Below are 18025 nucleotides of genomic sequence, written 5' to 3' on the forward strand. Positions count from 1 at the left end.
CCCAAGCATGTTTCCTTTTTAAAAAGTTTTTAAAAGTTTTTTATTTTTAACTCACAAGCAGCTGATGCCGGTTTCTCCTGCAATTCTCTGATGTTACATCACTTTCTCTGTGATTCTCTGGTGTTAGGTTACTTTTCTTCCGGGTTCACAGAGAGTATCCTGATTACTTTTTAAATCGATTTAAACATTTATCTGATCCTGACCCCTGATCCTAACATTCAGAAGGGTCCAAACGACCCCAAACTGACATTTGTGAATTTGGATTAGATCAGGTCAGACCCAATCCTGACATTAGTGTTCATGCACATGCCTATTAATTATAAGGCATGTGTTAAGTGATTGGGATAAGAAAGTTCAGTTCAGATATAAATAGGAGGAACACAATTGTCATTATTCATCTCTCAACTGATCATTATGTGTCAACATGCATCAACCATATGTTGTTTTGATGGATGACTGGTATGTGATGATTGAAGGTGTATTTCTTCCAGTTATTCAAACTAGCTTAAAATAAACTCCCACCTTAAGCCTTTCATGAAGTAGGCTTTCTATTGTTGCATTATCTAAGTTAATACTCAGATTTTGAGGTGTTCGTTTCTACCCACATTTTTGAGGTTCTAAAATTAGAGATGGTGCTGGATCTGAGTTATTATTGACCAGAAGTTGTGGGTGAATGCAATAAATTGTTGGGCTATGGCCAGCAGGGTAAGAACTAATATTGTATGGATAGATTATGTTGCAAAATGTTAAAATGTGATTTTTCACAGGCAGGCATAAAAGAGATTGCTTGTAAATGTGTGCTGCAGTTCAATTACAAGCAAATAAATTTAGCTCTACATCAAATGACTCAAGAAGAGAGATTTTAGTTAAAAATAAATAGGTGAAGTATAACTTTAACAGCAAACACATTAAAAATAATTTAAGTATTGGCTGTTCTGTTCTTTTGGAAAAAAATACTATTATGGCATGGGGCACAATGATTTTTGATGAATGAGGTGAAAAATCCCACAGGAGCAAAATCAATCTCAGCTAGGGGCCTTGTGCTATTGATCTCCCTAAAGTATTATATTACTAATTTGAAAGGCTTGGGATCAAGGGAGGAGGAGGGGGAAGGAAAAGGTGGGGAAAGCACTTCCAATAGTCTTCTGTATGATGATTTTGATGCAAAGCTAAAAACAGGCAATTGTACATGTAAGATTAGTTTCTAATACTGTTTTAGGTTTCTTTCAAGAATCCAAATAGCTTCCAACTCTTTTAATAATATTCTCTCGGACAAAGTTCGTTTAATTCAAGAAAGGGATTGTGTAGAGTAGCATCTAACAAACTGAGCTGTGAACCATCAAGCCTCTTGTTTGAATGTAACTCTGTCATGTTCTTACTAGGTGGCCAAAACCATGCTCTCATAGCCATATCACACTATAGGAAATCCAGGGCCAGTTAAACAGCAAATAATTTCCCAGAACAGTAGTCACTGGGCCAGTCACAACTCCAAATCGATACTTGATAACTCACATTTCCTAGGTGTCCTTGGGCTATTAGGTTGTTCTTTTCTAATGTTTAAGGCTGATCTCCTCCCTACACCACAAACAGGGATGGATTGATGCATAGGCAATATAATCATTTGCCTATGGAGGCAAATTATGAGAGGTGGCAAATTCAGAGGGTCAGGGGCAAGATAAATCTTTTTTAAAAAAATTTTTCAACTGCTGCTGCATGGTGGGGATGATAGTGGAAAAAGAGGTGGCCGGTGGGGGGCAGGCACTTGCAGAGGTGAGGGAGACCAAGGTGGGGGAGGCAGAGGAGATGGCAAGAGCTCCTTCCCTGAGCCTGCCTGCTGCCCAAATGACACAGACCATTTTTGGCCCATTTTTTTGGCCCTCTGTGCATGTGCACAGAGGCCCAAAATGGCCCAAAATGGCCTGACCTGTCATTTGGGTGGCAGGCGGGCTCAGGGAAGGGGTTATTGCTGGTGTCTCTGCCACCATCATGGAGTTTTAAAAAACTGATTTTTTAAAAAAAGAATTAACTTGCCCCCAACCCCGCCCTCAAGCTGGGGCAGGAAAACCTTTTTGCCTGTAGGCGACAAAATGATTAATCTGCCCCTGACCACAAATATAGTTTATTTCTATATCCGCGGGTTCACCACGGGGCTTTATTGGAGTTCAGGGCATAACGGATACTCCGCCGCAAAAAGAGGATATTTTTACTCTGGACATAAATTGGGCTAGTTTCCCATACAGAGAGAAAACCCAAAATCATGTGTGAAGTGCTCTCTGAAATATTGCATGGACTTCAGGGTAAATCTGGCCGATATGTGAATGCACACTCACCCTCTCAAAGTAAAGTCGCAGCAAAGTCACCGTATAAAAAACCTCCAGGACAGTATCTACTGTTAGTGCTAGGTTCTATAGAATTCAAACTTCAGTGGCTCACATACTGCGCGTTGTCCCCAGCCCCCAGCCCCAAGAAGACACATAGACAGACATTGGGTGAATGGGCGACAGCTTAATTTTAATAGCATACAAGCAGCATAGCAGACTGAATAGGGGTAATCACTCCCCTATCGACAGTGCAGGCCTAACAAAGGCCAGGTTGGACTCCACTGTCCTCCCCTGCATCTTCTGGGTGAAAATGGCCTGCTCTTTCACTTCACAGCCAACCCCCCCTAAATAGGGCCTGGACACTTCACCCACCCCGGACCACACAGCCCAAGGGTTAGTGAAATCCTGAAGCTGATTTCATGGTAAATCGTCTTCCCTGGGCTGCACAAACCACAAGGGAGTGATTGTCCAATCAACCTTCTAACTGTCCAAGGGTGCTCACCGATGCTCCATTCCCTCTAATTACCACCCAGCCCTCACTGTCCCTGCCCCCTTTGTGACCTGCCTAACTAACAATAACACTGGTAGGACGGGGTAGGCGGAACGCCCCTCCCACAACGTCCAATATGTTTAGAGCAAAAAATCCCTACTCGGCCCCCATAAGGGCGACCAGCCACTAGACCCACTCTGCCCCCAGGGAAGGGAGGGTGGGGGATCTCCAAGGCAGACTGAAGTTTGGTGTGAGGAACCAAGGACTGGCCACTGCAAGCCCCACCCCCACATGTGCCAGCAGGCCAATTAGAGTCCTCTTGGGGCCTCGTGCACAGTGTGGCTGGGACAAATCGCCTTCCCCTCAGCACAAGTCCAAGGGAAGGGGCATTCCACCACAGAGCCAAGATATATTTGCCTACTGAATGCTCCTGTGACCTGATCATCTGCATGCCTGTGCTGCTTGCAGAAGTGGGGCTCCTTTGTGCCTACTAAGCAGAGCATCGTTGCTATTCTGATGCTGCTCCCATTGGGAATTACGTGCTTAATAGGCACAGAGGATCCCACTTCCTTAACAAGCACAGGCATGATTTTGCAGATCCCAGATTGTGGCAGCAGATCACAGCAGCATAGATTCATATTGCTTGGATCTATGATGGACTGCATGGTTTGTGAGATAGTAGAAGGCACGTGTGTGGCACCATCAGTCAATATGTGTTAACGTTAAAAGCCAGCAGAGAAGGTTCTGAATATGGGGATGGAGAGTTGCACATGTTCACTGAGAAATTCTGAATTTAGCTGAGGGGATGTTTGCTGACCAATAGCAGGACCACAGAAGACTTTATGGAAGTAAAGGAATTAGTTCTGTATATTGCTAAATCTCTGCATTGGGGAAATATGTGTGAAGCAGTCCTCAAGTTCTTCCTTTACATTTCAGTCATTCATTGCACAAGTCCTGGGACAATACAATCTTACTTTATCAGATTGACACTAAAAAAGAAGACATATCTTCATAATCATGTGTTAGACAATTTTCCTTTCAAAAAATGAACTTGACAATTTAATGATTTAAAAGTAATTTTTCCTCACATTGCTGTGGCTTGACTTCAAGCAGTAAGTGCTGATGTTTCAAAATGATGTATGAAACTATCATAGAACCAGAGAAATGGAAAAGACCTATTAAGTCATTTTCTCTTTTTTCTTATACAGTGCAATATTCATGCCTACATAGCATTGCTCAACATTTTGGCCAGTACAGGTTTAAATTACTCCTTAGAGTAGGGTCAAATGTTACCTTTTGCTCTGATAATGGCAGCTTCCACTTGAAAACCTGAATGGGTGAACCAGCTGATGTCAGATTATATTTCATTTCCCTTGTGTGCCTACAGTTCTGTAGCACGGAAGACTTCAGTTTGACTCAATGGCAGGAAGGGAATGAAGTGGGCAGAGGGACCAATGGAATGAGGTGGCTGTCTCATCTCCCATGGTATCAGAATTTTAAAAGGAAGTGTCATATCCATCTCAATCTGGACTTCCTATAAAAAGGAGCTGATATGACTTGCCAATTATCTAGTTGTCACGATCTATCAGCCAGTTTTAACTACTCAAAGCCTGATCACTGTCTTTAGGGAAAGGAGGCAAAGCTTCTTTAGAACTCTAGAAAGTTCCCTTGAAGTATGTTTTAGGAAGCTTCATGTATATTACAATGGGAAGAGGCAAGTCGGGATCCAATTAGTTCAGGAGGGATTGAATCACTTGAGCATCCCTCAAATGTCTACCTTATGTTTCTTTCTGGACTGTGAAGCTATTCACATGACCGCACAAAAGTGGGCTAATGCAGCCCAGCCTGCTTTTGCACGTTCGGGAGAACCACTGGGCTTGCATGCAAGCCCAGTGGTTCTCTGGTGGCTAGCCTGCCTAAAAACCCCTACCCCTAAATGAGGTTAATGGAGCGAGTGCTTCGTTAACTTCGTCCTTTTGATTGTGTTTCAGCCGCGGCTGCCTGCAGCTGCCGCTGACACACTCGGGAGGGAGGGGAGGGGGGGACCCTGGGAAGGTACCACACACCTGCATGGTGCCTTCTTGGGGTTCGTGGGGCCAGGTCATCGCATGGTGGCGCTCCTCTTCCCCCAACCCCCGGAGCTCCCTGACAGAGCTGGGGCTGGGCGTGGGAGCGCCCCACCTGAGCAGCTGCTCATCTCGGTTGCTGATCTGACCGCACAGCAATGAGTGTGGGGAGAGCAGGCTAAGGTCATGTGAAGTGCCTCTGTGTGTGGTTCACACAGAACGCAGCCCCTGAGGTTCCTATGAGCTACTGCAGTGCCAGGAGTGCATGCCTCCCCGCCCCCCGTGCACACGTCTACTGCATTTGTAACTTATAATATGCCGAGCTTGATCATTACATACAAACCCACAAATCTTGGCGTATTCCGACCTACTTGCAGAGAACCCAGGACCTGTCACTCACTTCAGATCTCAGTTACAGATTCTGGGTTCCCTGCAGCAAGTAGGTCTATGCTGAGACTAGTGAGTTTGTACGTCACAACCATACTTGGCAAACTGTCACCTACAAATGCAGTAGGCATGTGCACAGGGATGGGAGGGGGAGCACACATTCTCAGCTTTGTGGTAACTCACACAAACCTCAAGTGCCTTGTTATGTGTGAATCCACCCTGAACTGAATAGGGAAAAGTTTCTCTCTCTCTCTGCTTTCCCCTATGTAAACTCTTTGAAAACTTTCTGTTGAAAACCAGCATAATGAGTCAGTCAGAAAGACAGACAGACAGACAGACAGACATATTTAGGATGAGCTGGTCTTGTGGTAGCAAGCATGAATTGTCCCCTTTGCTAGGCAGTACAGATGTGCACGAACTGAGGCCCATACACTGGTTCAGCCCTGAACCAGTTCTGATGAGGTCTGGACCAGCTCAGTGCAGAGGGGAGGGGGAAAGCGATTGGGATCTTTAAAAAGTGGGGAGCTCTTACCTGCTCTCCACCACCGCATGGGACCTCCTGCTGTGGCGGTACTCATCCCAGGAACCTGCATGTAGTTTTAAAGGCTTGTGTTGCAAAAACACTGGTGTTCTAGTGAAGAAACACTGCAGCAGTGATGTTGGCCTTGGTGCATCTGGGGCAAGGGAGATAGGTGCTTGCCTTCACCCCAGCCAACCTGGTTTCGGTAGTTAGAACAGCCTTTACAAGTATGAGCACTGTAAAGCATTCCCCTCAGGGGATGGGGCCACTCTGGGAACAGCATCTCTTGCTTGCATGCAGAAGTTCTCAAGTTCCTTCCCTAGCATCTCCAAGATAGGGCTGAGAGAGACTCCTGCCTGCAACTTTGGAGAAGCCACTGCCAGTCTGTATAGACAATACTGAGCTAGATGGACCAATCATCTGATTCGTTATAAGGCAGCTTCATAAATGTAACGAAGGTTACTCAATAAATAGGTCCTGTCATTTATTGAAGATTATATAGTTTTCAAAATAGAGCGGGGGCAGGGAGGTGCAAGAAATCCAATAAAAGTACACAAAGATCCTAGACAAAAGAGCAGGAATAGCTGTTCAGCCTATCCAAGAAGGAGGAGAAGCAATGGTTAAAGGTTAGGGAGGGTTTCCTAAGTTCAGACCCAGTTCATCATTGTAATAATCTAAGTTCTGTGAGTTCTGTATGAGGTTGGCTGGGGTTCTATTGGAAATATTTTAGATTTAAGGTGAATGCTTTCAGTCAAAAGGTTAAAAAGTTGCTTTCCAACCCTAACAATGCTACGATTCGGTATATGATAATGGTGATGAGGATAAGAAGTTAATGTCTACAATAATAACCAAGGGATGATGGAAGGGTAAGCTGAAATTAAAAGAAACATTCATTTAAGTGGAAAGGATCAGGAAAACATAAAATATCAGTAGGAGAGGACTGGATTGGGAGGTAAATTACAAGGTATGGGAGTGATGTACAGCAAAGGTAATAGGTGACAGAAAGACTAAGGATGACAGCAGAGAAGCTGTGACAGAGAGGGGTGAGAAGAGGTCAGAAGAAGCAACATCTGGCAGTGTTAGAATAAATGCATTGTAGTTAAGCATTGACGGCATATAATGAAATTGTATTTGCCTCGGAAATCAATCACAAAACCTTTGATATCCGGTTCACCTCTAATAATTACTGCTAGTAATTCAGTCATCATAGGAAATAATAGAGGAAAGAGGACACCCCTGCCAGGTGCCCTTTTGTAATGAGAAAGATTCAGATCATTAACTCTTACACTGAGTTTTGGTTTCTTGTAGAGTTTTATGAATGCATTCTGTGAATATTGTTCAAAAACCAGCAGGCTAGAGATGGTTGGAAACTGAAAAACTAGCTTTTTCACATCTCTTACCCAACAAAGACTTTTCTAAAACCATATTCATAATGATACATTTCCCAAGTTGTACAAGGGTCTCAGCAAGAAATTGGGGTTCATTTGACCTCACATAAATTCCAGCTTGTCCTTTCAGCACTAATATAAAGACATCTTAAAAGATCTAGGGAAGAGAGCAAGTGACAGATTTATCTAGGAGAAGAGGTGGATAATATAATTATTCTGGGGATCATATAACAGCAATAATGAGGGAGAAACTCACATTCAGTGTTGAAAAGGTTGGGATGTTCTAGGGTATGTGTGCTTTATTAGAGATCACACAATTGTCTGCAAGGGATGGTCTAATGAACACAATAGAGGACATCAAAGACCTTGGTAAAATGTCTGGTATGAAATATTTATGTATTAACTCTGGATCAATCCATTACTCCCTTGTAAGTTTTAGGAAATAAACAGTTATCCTTTAATGCCTTTAGAGCTAGAACTTAAAAAAAAAAAACCGTGGTAGAAAAAAAGAGGCGATTAATATTTGTTTTTCAGATATTTGAAACCATAGTTTCCCTGCATTGGTTGGGACCGCCAGAAAGGAATGTGCACAGAACCACGGTGGGGCGGTTTGACACCAGTGGGGGTGTCACTTTAAGGTTGGGGGAGGGTGAACTTACCCCTCCCGCCCCTCCCCCCCCACTGATGCTAATTGCTGGTAAAAACCTTTGGGGTGGCAGCATACCTCCCTACCGCCCCTTCCCCCTCTTCGGCCAGAAGTGACCAGAAGTACTGGGTATGCATGTGCACGTTGTGGGCACGCATGCACGCAATGTGTGCATATGCACCCAGAACTTCTGGCCACTTCCGGCAGAGGAGGGGGAAGGGGCAGCAGGGAGGTACACTGCCGCCCCTAAGGTTTTTACTGGCAACGAGCGCCAGTGGGGGGAAGCAGCAGCAGTGGAAAGTGCGCCCTCCCCCGCCCTTAAAGCGGCACCCCCACCAGTGTTGAACTTCAAACCGGCCCCATGTTCGGACCTGTTCGGAGGTCCATAAAAGGGCCTCCAAACAGGTTCATGCACATCCCTACCACCAGAGTCTAAGATCTTGAAATAGTGCAATATATTTGGGTGGGTGGTGGTTCAAGTTAGTTGGCATTGGATAGTGTGCGTGTGTATGTTTTAAATGATACACTGTAGTTTTCAGAAGGGGAGCCCAACACAAATCCAGAATAGTAAGTAAATATGTTTGTTTTGTTAGTACTATTGTTCTCCCTGCCTGGATTTCAATAATATATCTAAACAATACAGAAGTGCATGAATTGCAAAATGTGCTCCAACAATATCTATTTTCTTTCAACTTTTGAAAGAGAATATTTCAAATGTACCAATTATAGCCAACAGTAAAATGACAAATATTACATGTCCCTGAGAATATACATGCTGATTTTGGCATTCATATTTGAGTATGTTCATCCAATCTATTCTCTGATTTACAGGAGCTGTAGTGGCCTTGCACATGTGCATGGCATCTATATGGTGGGGCGATTGGGGTGGTTGACACAAGCCCCATGCTGGGAAAGGCCCCACACTGGCTGGCAGGCACTTTAGATGGGGAGGGGAAGGTCTTACCTGAACCTCCCGTGCGCTGCTGCTGCCCTTGCTGCCTCTCTGCTGCCCAGTGCCATCACACAGAGACGGCTACACCGTCTCTGCTGCTGGTAAAGCTGTGCTTTGGGCTATCTAGCTGGGAACAGGAAGTGGGCTATCTAGTTGGGAACAGGAAGTTCCCTGTTTCCAGCATCCTGCAGGGGGTGACATCACATTGCGGACACTGTCTGGAGTGCACAGCAGCTTGAGACCTACTGGGCACTCAAGATGGCATCAACAATGTGACATCACCCCCCACGGGATGCTGGGAACAGGGAACTTCCTGTTCTCAACTAGATAGCCCACAGCATTGCTTTACTGGCAGCAGAGTTGGCATGGCCGTCTCTGTGTGATGGCGCTGGACTGCGGAGAGGCAGTGGCCTCTAACAAAAGGCCACCCCATCCCAACAATGCAGTATGCCTTCTTGTGAGGAAATTAGGTAGTCCAGAAGTATTAAAAGCTATAAAGAAGAGGGAAGAAAAAATGCTCTGTCAAAATGGTTTTGTTTTTGTTCTTGAGGATACTAAACTTCATATAGCTCTAATCTGGCCTGTGTAGGGGCGTTTCTCCCTGGTCCCCTTATTAAAAATATTCATATGCTGCTTTTTGAGCAACAAAGTTCTCAAAATGCCTTAAATAGCAAAATATAAGAAAATGGTTTTCTCAACATGTTTCCCCTTATAATCATTACTATTTTATTTTGCTTTGTGCTTGTATTTTCTGGATGCCCATTAAAACTGTTTCAAAGGGAAAAGGATAATAAAACACTACCTTTGGTGGGTTGAAGCAAGGAGCAGCTGTTGGAGTTGCTAAGTTGAAGTAAACTTGCAGTAAACGTTCAGGGGTGAACAGGGATGGATTGAAGAAAGGCTGGGGGAAAGGGGAGGGGAAGTAACAGGATCAAGCTGTGGTTTTATATTCTTGTCTGTTATTTATTTATTGTTTATTTATTTTTATTTAACCAACAATAATGGTAACAGATTGTCCCCCAAAATGATGCCTCTATGCCTGGCTGAACAGCCACCAAACCGAAGCCCCGCAAGGCGAATGCTCCCGGCCATTCTACTGCCTCCCTGTACAGTTCTCTCGTTGCTCCTGGAGGTCACACAGCCACACATTTGCCACTCCTAAAGCCAAGGCACCCAAATGCTGCTGCAAAGCTCCGGTTCCACCAGCCCGCTGCTGAAGCAAACAGATCTCCTCGCAACCCACTAAGTCACTACTCAGAGCAAGACTGTATGCAACCGCAATGGGGTACCTATAGGGATCTGTTGTGTTTTCAAGAAAAGGGCTGTAAGTTAAAAAAATCTAATTGAAGTACAAAATCTGGTTAGTAATTGGTTTCAGTACCATCAGTTAAATGAAGTTTTAAAGAAGGATTTCAAATTTGGATTTGAAGATCAAATGTCAAGATTTGAGAAGGAGTTATGTGAAAATGATGAAAAATTAGTGTCTAAGATGTATAGGCTGTTGCTTTTGGAAGAGACAAGTGATGAACTGGTTAAAACGACTATGATAAAAATATAGATATGGCAGCTTGGGAAAAATTATGGAAAACTGATTTAAAGTTCACTGCATGTTACACTTTAAAAGAAAATTATTATAAGATGATGTACAGGTGGTATTTGACGCCTAAAAAACTGGCGATAATGTATAAAAATGTTTCTAACAAATGTTGGAAATGTGGACATTGTGAAGGAACTTTTTTTCATATGTGGTGGTCTTGTAGGAAGGCAAAGGCCTTTTGGGACATGATATATAATGAGTTAAAAAAAATTTTTAAATGACATTTCCTAAGAGCCCAGAATCCTTCCTGCTGGGAATAACGCAAGGAGAGTTTTCCACAAGAAATTTAACATTCTTCATGTACACAACCACGGCGGCCAGAATAGTATTTGCACAGAAATGGAAGGACAACGAACTGCCCTCAAAAGAAGATTGGCTGATAAAAATGTTGCAATATGCGGAGATGGCAAAACTTACAGTACTGATAAGAGATCAAAATTTGGAAGGTTTTAAAGAAGATTGGAAATCATTCTTAGAGTACCTAAAGAACTATTTTCCTAATATTGATTTTTCAACAGGGTTTGAAATTTAGTAATATTAGCAGGCTGAGTAGACTAAAATCAAGTTTGGGAAGATATAGGATATATGTTTTGAATTATTATAGCAAGGGTTAATTGTATAGTTAGTGATTCGCGCTGATTGGTGAGCTGGAAGTCAATTTTTGTTTAATTGGATGTAATGAGATTTTCAAGATATTGTTAAAATCAACAAAAAATTTAAAGCAAAAAACAAACAAACAATTACTTAGAGCAAGACTGGGCTGGTAGCTGGCACGCCGCCCACTCACAACAACGTGCCGGCTGATTGACAGGAAGCACTACATGCCCCAGGTAGGCAGGCTACATGCAAGCCTGTCTCCCAAAGGGCCGGGTGCAAAGTCTGCCCCCTTCCCCAGCCCAATGGGCGTTGGGATTGAGCAGGATTGAGATCCCCATTTTAGCTGTAGCATTGCTGCCTATCTCTGCCAGCCTGAATTAATCTTGTTCATTTCAATGTCTTGTCAATTGATGGCACTATACTATACTCACTCACCTTTGAGTGTTTTCCATTGACCACAATGGGACTTACTTCTAAGTAGACACATATGGGATTGCACTGCATTATAAAAAGAGAGACATTTTGAAAACACCAAATTATTCTTTGGGTTGTGTGTGTGTCCTGACTGAGTTTAATTATGGAATGGGGGATTGTGGGCCTAAACCAGGCCTTATGGGCCCAGGCTGTAGATTTTTTATGTACCTAGCAATGCCCCTGATCCTTTGGGAAAGGGAAAACTCTGCAGCACTCAGGCTGGGCTGCTCACCTCTTTTGTTTTAAAAAGAGCCCACCCACCCCCAACAAAGCACCCAAAGAAGGGTGCAATGGCCGCCACATAGATCTTTCCGTAATAGAAAAGATCTCCCTTCCCCACACCCCAAGCAAAAGCACCCCACAGCACCCTCAAATTCCCTGGAGATAAACAGCATTGCAGAGGAATCAGTTCAGTAACAGTCCCTGCTGAAGAAGGTACAAAGGATAGGCAAGTACTGAATAACTGTTAATGACAGATCTTGTTATGCAAAACTGAGTGCTTCAGGTGCTTGGAACAACAGTGTAGAATTGCAAATTAAGACATTCCATGAAAGCAAACTGTTGTGCCCAAACCCTCATGAGAGTTTCAGAGAATATTTGATAGTTCAGTGGAAATTCATCAGAATTTTGCCTCCCCCATTCTCCCAAGAAATTTCAGAGAATATGTTAGGGGCATATTCATCCCAAGTCTTCTAAAAACTAAAACTAAAAGGTTGGAGAGATTTTTTTAAAAAAAAATGCCTGCGAACAAAGTACAGTAGTCTAAACTGAGCTTCTCTGAGGAGAGAGCGTTTCACAAATTGGTACTACAACAGAGAAGAATCCTTTACCGGCACTAACTGCTAAACCTCTGATGGCAGGAGGACCCAGAGAAGAGTTGTAGAACATGATATAGAAGCGGTAGTTCCTTCAGGTACCTAGATCCCAACCAAAGATTAGTATCAGCACTTTTAATTGTGCTTAGAACTGGCTGTGAGACCATGAAGTTATTGTTCCCTTCTATTATTTATCCAGATATTTCATAAAATATCTGGACTGTTACATAGCAGCACATACTTTAAAAGATCTCTCTATATATTTCTCTAAGGCGTACTCATCGCTAATCCCATGTGTGGCAGCTCCCGTGAGAGTTCGGTAGCAAGCTGCCGGCAGGGGGAGAGGAAAGCGGTGGTGTCAGCGGACAGGCTTGCGGGCAAGGTGGGAAACAAAATGGCAGCAGGTGGGCAGAAAATGAAGGCTGCAGTCAGGCAGGGGAAGAAAATGACGGCGGTGGCAGGCAGGGGAAGAAAATGGCAGTGGCAGCAGTCGAGCAGGCGGGGAAAGAAAATGGCAGCTGGGGTGGGTGGAGAACTAGAGCTACAGATGGCGCAAGTAGTTTATATGAAGTTTCTTGGTATCCTGTGAAGACAACTGGGATTAGACCATAAAAATATGCTGATGGTGTCCACGTCTCTCTCTCTCTCTCCACTAGATTTTACACATACCAGGTCTTGTGGTCTAGCTTGTTCACTCTCTGAATACAGTTGGGTAGACCTGATGCACATAGGTCTGTCAAAGATTAAACTAGATAAAACTGAAGTAGTAATTGGCAGTTCCTGTGATTCCTATTGGAATTCACAAGTAACACACTTGAGGATCCCTTCTGTGTCTGCCCTTTGATTTGGAATTCCACATCAGAATAATGGCAAGGCATATATGGACTTTCATATGGCCCTCCAATTTCATAAGGCGAAAAAACGTTGAAGATTATGGATGATCTTCTATCATTCATTCATGAATTGTTATTTTAATCTAGGTCTTGAACAGCCTTTCTAAAGGACTGCTAAGGTTCAGCTTATTTGAACTGAGCAGAATAGCTTGAGGTATGATAATCAAGCATTCCAAACTTGGCAATATTTTTATAGCACTATCCTTTCCTTAAAACAACTCCAGTTTTATTTACATGCTTTCCAAAGTTATGGGGGGGGGGGGGCGCTAACCAAAATGACTCATTCAAAGTTTTCCAAGCTTGTAAAGGTATAATTATTGTATTCTAATAATTATAACAGACAACATTTCTCTTCCCCTTCTCACTGTTTGATCTGAACTGCAGATTTCTGATCTTCTTGTCAAAGATAGAGCTGTTTGCATGGGAATATTCTGAACTTTGATGAAAGTTTTATGACACTTCCAACAAAACATGCTGCTCATTAAAGTTTCATGCTGAGAGAGCTCTATCTGCATTGTTTTTGAATTGTAAATAACACATAATTGTCATCAATGAGCACTTGATGAAATACCTGTTCCCAGAAATTTTATTTCTGCAGACAGGAACTTGCTTTCTCAGATGTACACATTCATTGCTGTAGTGTGCTGGGAACCTCTTGTACATTGGTTGCAATGCTGGTGCAATAATGTCAAAGAATAACAAAAAGGAGAGTGATTTATTGAGCAATATTTTGCAAGAGTTTTTAACAGATTAGATAGTCTTTACCTCTTATTCTTCCTCCCTCACACTCTCCCTGCCCTTAGTAAGATCATGGAAATCCGTGTCCCCGGAGTTCCCCTTATACATATTACATAGGACAAACCCAAGCACATCTGTTTTCAAGGAGGAAAAGGACAACATTCTCTCTAATCTTTATGAACATAAGTTACAGTGTTGTTTTCTATAGGGTGTCTAGAATTTGCCTTAATAAGCTCAAGTGATCTAGTCATCTGCCAAAAAGAAAAAAGGAAGTGCTCTTCTGATCTTAGCATGAAGACTTCCCTTTTTCTGCTTAACAGTGGTCTAATTTAATTTGATACGCTTTTTCCTATAACATATCCTAAATCGGGCCTCCACAACATGTGGGTCACCAAAACAATGTAGTCCACCAGCCACCTATTGTGGCCTGACAGATTTTTGACATAGTGAAGCCCCCTCTTTATTGTAGGTCAAGCAGGATAGCAGTTAAAAAGGAGGATTATTGGCTGCCATACCAGGCTGGTGGCTGTATTAATATCAATGGTTGTTTAGGCCTATCATTTTTTATGTTTTTTAGCCTGGTAACCTGCCCAGTCTATGAAAAGCATTTTCATTGTGTAACAACAATTTTAGAGCCAACACATAAAATAATGGATATGACTTTCTCAAAGCCATTGACAAATAAATAGGATCAGACTGGAACCTAAAACTTTTCTAATTTCCCCACTTCAGCACTGTGATAAATATCAGCACAACCTGTTTTGCTCGAAAGATATGTCTGAGTAAGTTTGGCTTTTGATATGGTGTTGACAGGTGACTTTGCATGAATATTGTATTTATTTATTATCATTTTAAGCTCATTGGTGCATCAAGCACTGCAAAGCTGTCAAATGCTTGTGGCTCTGGAAGCTTTCCTTACACCACTGTCTTAGAATCAAAGAGTAGAACAGAAATTGATTAAAGTTGCCCTTGGCTTTAGACCCGTTGCATTTCACAATGCATACATTTTGAATACATAAAACTAGCAATCCCTGCTTTCTCCATAAGCTGCTACTTTTATGCAGTTAGATCTGGTTCACATGTAAGCTGTTTGGACAAGTTAAAAATACACCTGTAGCCAAAGCACCGTAGCACTCCGAGGAAGAAGGTAACATTTTCCCAGAGTACAAAATACATCTCTCATTTTATGGATAGTCAAATTCAAAATACAAACATTCATTGTCAAACCTGAAAGGTCCACATGTGTAAAATGTAGCATATATCTATTTTAATTTTTTGAAAGCCAAGGTCCGATCCATTTCTATTTTCCACTTCCAAATATTAGAAAGACTTAGACCATTTTTTTCAATATGTCATAATGTGTGTGTGTGTGTGTGTGTGTGTGTAGTCATCTTTTAAGACACAGTTACAGCTATTGCATAATGGCAAATAAAACAGGAATATATTTTATCTACCCCCAGCAGTCCAGCTATGCTTACTGCACCCTGCTGTCGAATAGAAAAGTAAAGTAAAATTTGACATTTTTTTTTCAATTTGAGATTTTATTTTGGTGTGCTATGTGCAAGAGGCAACGCCCTTCTGGCCACGCTCCGCTCCCAGGGCAGATGGCTTTCCACACTGGGCCAGGCAGCCCAGCTCTCTGAGGCCAACCGAGGCTTCATAGCACTGCGCTATCATTACATTTAGGGGAGATTCTGACTTAGAGGCGTTCAGTCTCTATGTGTATCTGTCGATACACATAACTGCAGGTGATACCACATTGAGTCTATATTTTTTGTTATGTACAGATGAAGAACCAGATAGCAAATAGTATCTATTATTTAGTACATTTCTATCAATTTTTCACACATTTCAAATTTTATTTTACTGTAAAATGAAAACAAATAATCTCAGCAAGAAAGAATAGCAAAACAATAATAAAAAACCAGACCACAATCAAATCAAATCAAAATAAGCTTGTACTTTTAAAAATGAAAATAGGAGAAGAAATAAATGATTTGTTTCCAGATTATCCTGCTGCTCTGAAAGGGGGAATGTGCTGATACTCTAGCAATCTGGAATACATTACCAAACTTTGGTTTGATTTTCATGGCTATATATTTCATTCTGTGCATAAATCCTCTTGCCTAGGTCTTTAGTCATTTGGGTCAATGTCTTCTAGGACTTGAAACAAAATGTCAATTTTTACTTTACTTTTTCTATTAACTGCAATAGATAATCCAAGATGGCTCTCCTCTCAGAAGAAGGCAGCCAATTCCCAGCAACAGATGTTGACTACTTTGTTCTCATGCCAGTTACAATTCGGTGCAACAAGATTTTCAGAATATCTTACCTCTTTCTCTGAAACCTTCCTGGTATAGTATTGTTTCCACTATTTGGAATTTAATATTTGTTTATATGGCCTAGATCCCATTATAGTCCATCATTAAGGTGGGGAAAATATTTTAATAATAAGTATAATGATATCACTATAGATCTTCCACCTGGATTATTTAGACACTATTGCCCAGATTCGATGATTATATAAAACTGTGGGAGCTCCAGTAACAACACAGTGCATTCTCCTCCCATAATCATTTTTTCCAATCTGCTCAGGTGCCGAAACGTAATTGGCTGGCTGAATCATGAGCACATCCCTTTAAAACTGAGGGCTTACATAGCCCCTTTAAAGCAGAGGAGAGCAGGTCTGTACCTGCTCCTCTTCTGCCTACTGCCATTGCCACCTTCCTGGCAGCCCCCACCCCACACTAGTGGGGTATCTCCCAGCTGCCCCTGCATGCTGCGGGCATGCACACGGCCACCGTGCATGCCAGCCAAATCAAGTTTTGGCACATCCCTAATACATGAGTTTCATCCCTCCATAAAAATAGATGAGACATACAGTATTTATGGGCAAAGTACTGAGCACACCAGAACTTTGATCTGAAAGCCCATATATGCCTTGCCAATATTATCCCCAAAATTGTTATAGTTTTGATTGTGACCTCTAAAACAATTTTCAGGGCAGCCTATATATTTTAATAGTGCCGTAATTATTATATGTTTTATTTCTGAACTATTAAGAGCATGTGAATGAACATGAATATTTATTTTCACAGAAAATTTGTCTGTTTCTAGATATTAGTAAAGCACAATAGTTTACTTAATTTTCCCCCCACTCATTATTTATTCCAAAAATTTATATCCACTACAAACATTTATATTCCTCTTTTCCAATTATTAAAGGGCTCAAGACACTTACAAAATTAGCCAATAGTGCCATATTACTCCTGTATTGAAGGAGTTACACTGGCTGCCGATATGTTTCCAGGCAAAATACAAGGTGTTAGTCATAACCTATAAAGCCCTAAACAGCTTGGGCCCTGGGTATTTTAAGAGAACGTCTTCTTCGTTATGAACCCCACCGCCCATTGAGATCATTAGGAGAGGTCTGTCTGCATTTGCCACCGGCTCGTCTGGTGGCTACTCAGGGATGGGCTTTCTCTGTTGCTGCCCTGAGGCTTTAGAATGCGCTCCCTAATGAAATAAGAGCCTCCTCATCTCTGACAGCTTTTAAAAGGTCTTTAAAGACACATCTGCTCACCCAGGCTTTTAACTGATACTGTTTTGATTGTTTTTAATGTTGTTTTAGAGCATTGTTTAATTTTTTTTAATTGGTGTGTTTTAAATTCCTTGTTTTGTTTTTAACTAATGTTTTGATGTTGTTTTTATGTTTTGTAAACCGCCCAGAGACTAAGTTTTGGGCGGTATAAAAATATGTAAAATAAATAAATAAAATAATAAATTCAATCTAAAACTAAAAACAACGCAGAGCAGTATAAAATCAACTTATATAGTCAAAAACAACCAGGAGAGTAAAAACAAAGCTACATAAACATGGTTGAGTACATAGGAAGCTGTCATATACTGAGTCAGACCATTGGTCCATCTAGCTTGGCATTGTCTACCCAGACTGGAAGCGGCTTCTCCAAGGTTTCAGGAAGGAATTTCACTCAGCCCTACGTACTGTATGCTTTGTTAGTTTTTTGGTTCAATAAAAAAATCTTGTCCTATTAAAAAAAAATAAAAAATCTTGTCCTACCCTGGAGATGCCAGGGAAGGAACTAGGAGCCTTCTTTATGCAAGCATGCGGTACTCTTCC

The sequence above is a fragment of the Hemicordylus capensis genome, chromosome 5, assembly GCF_027244095.1.
Source record: "Hemicordylus capensis ecotype Gifberg chromosome 5, rHemCap1.1.pri, whole genome shotgun sequence".
NCBI lineage: Eukaryota > Metazoa > Chordata > Lepidosauria > Squamata > Cordylidae > Hemicordylus > Hemicordylus capensis.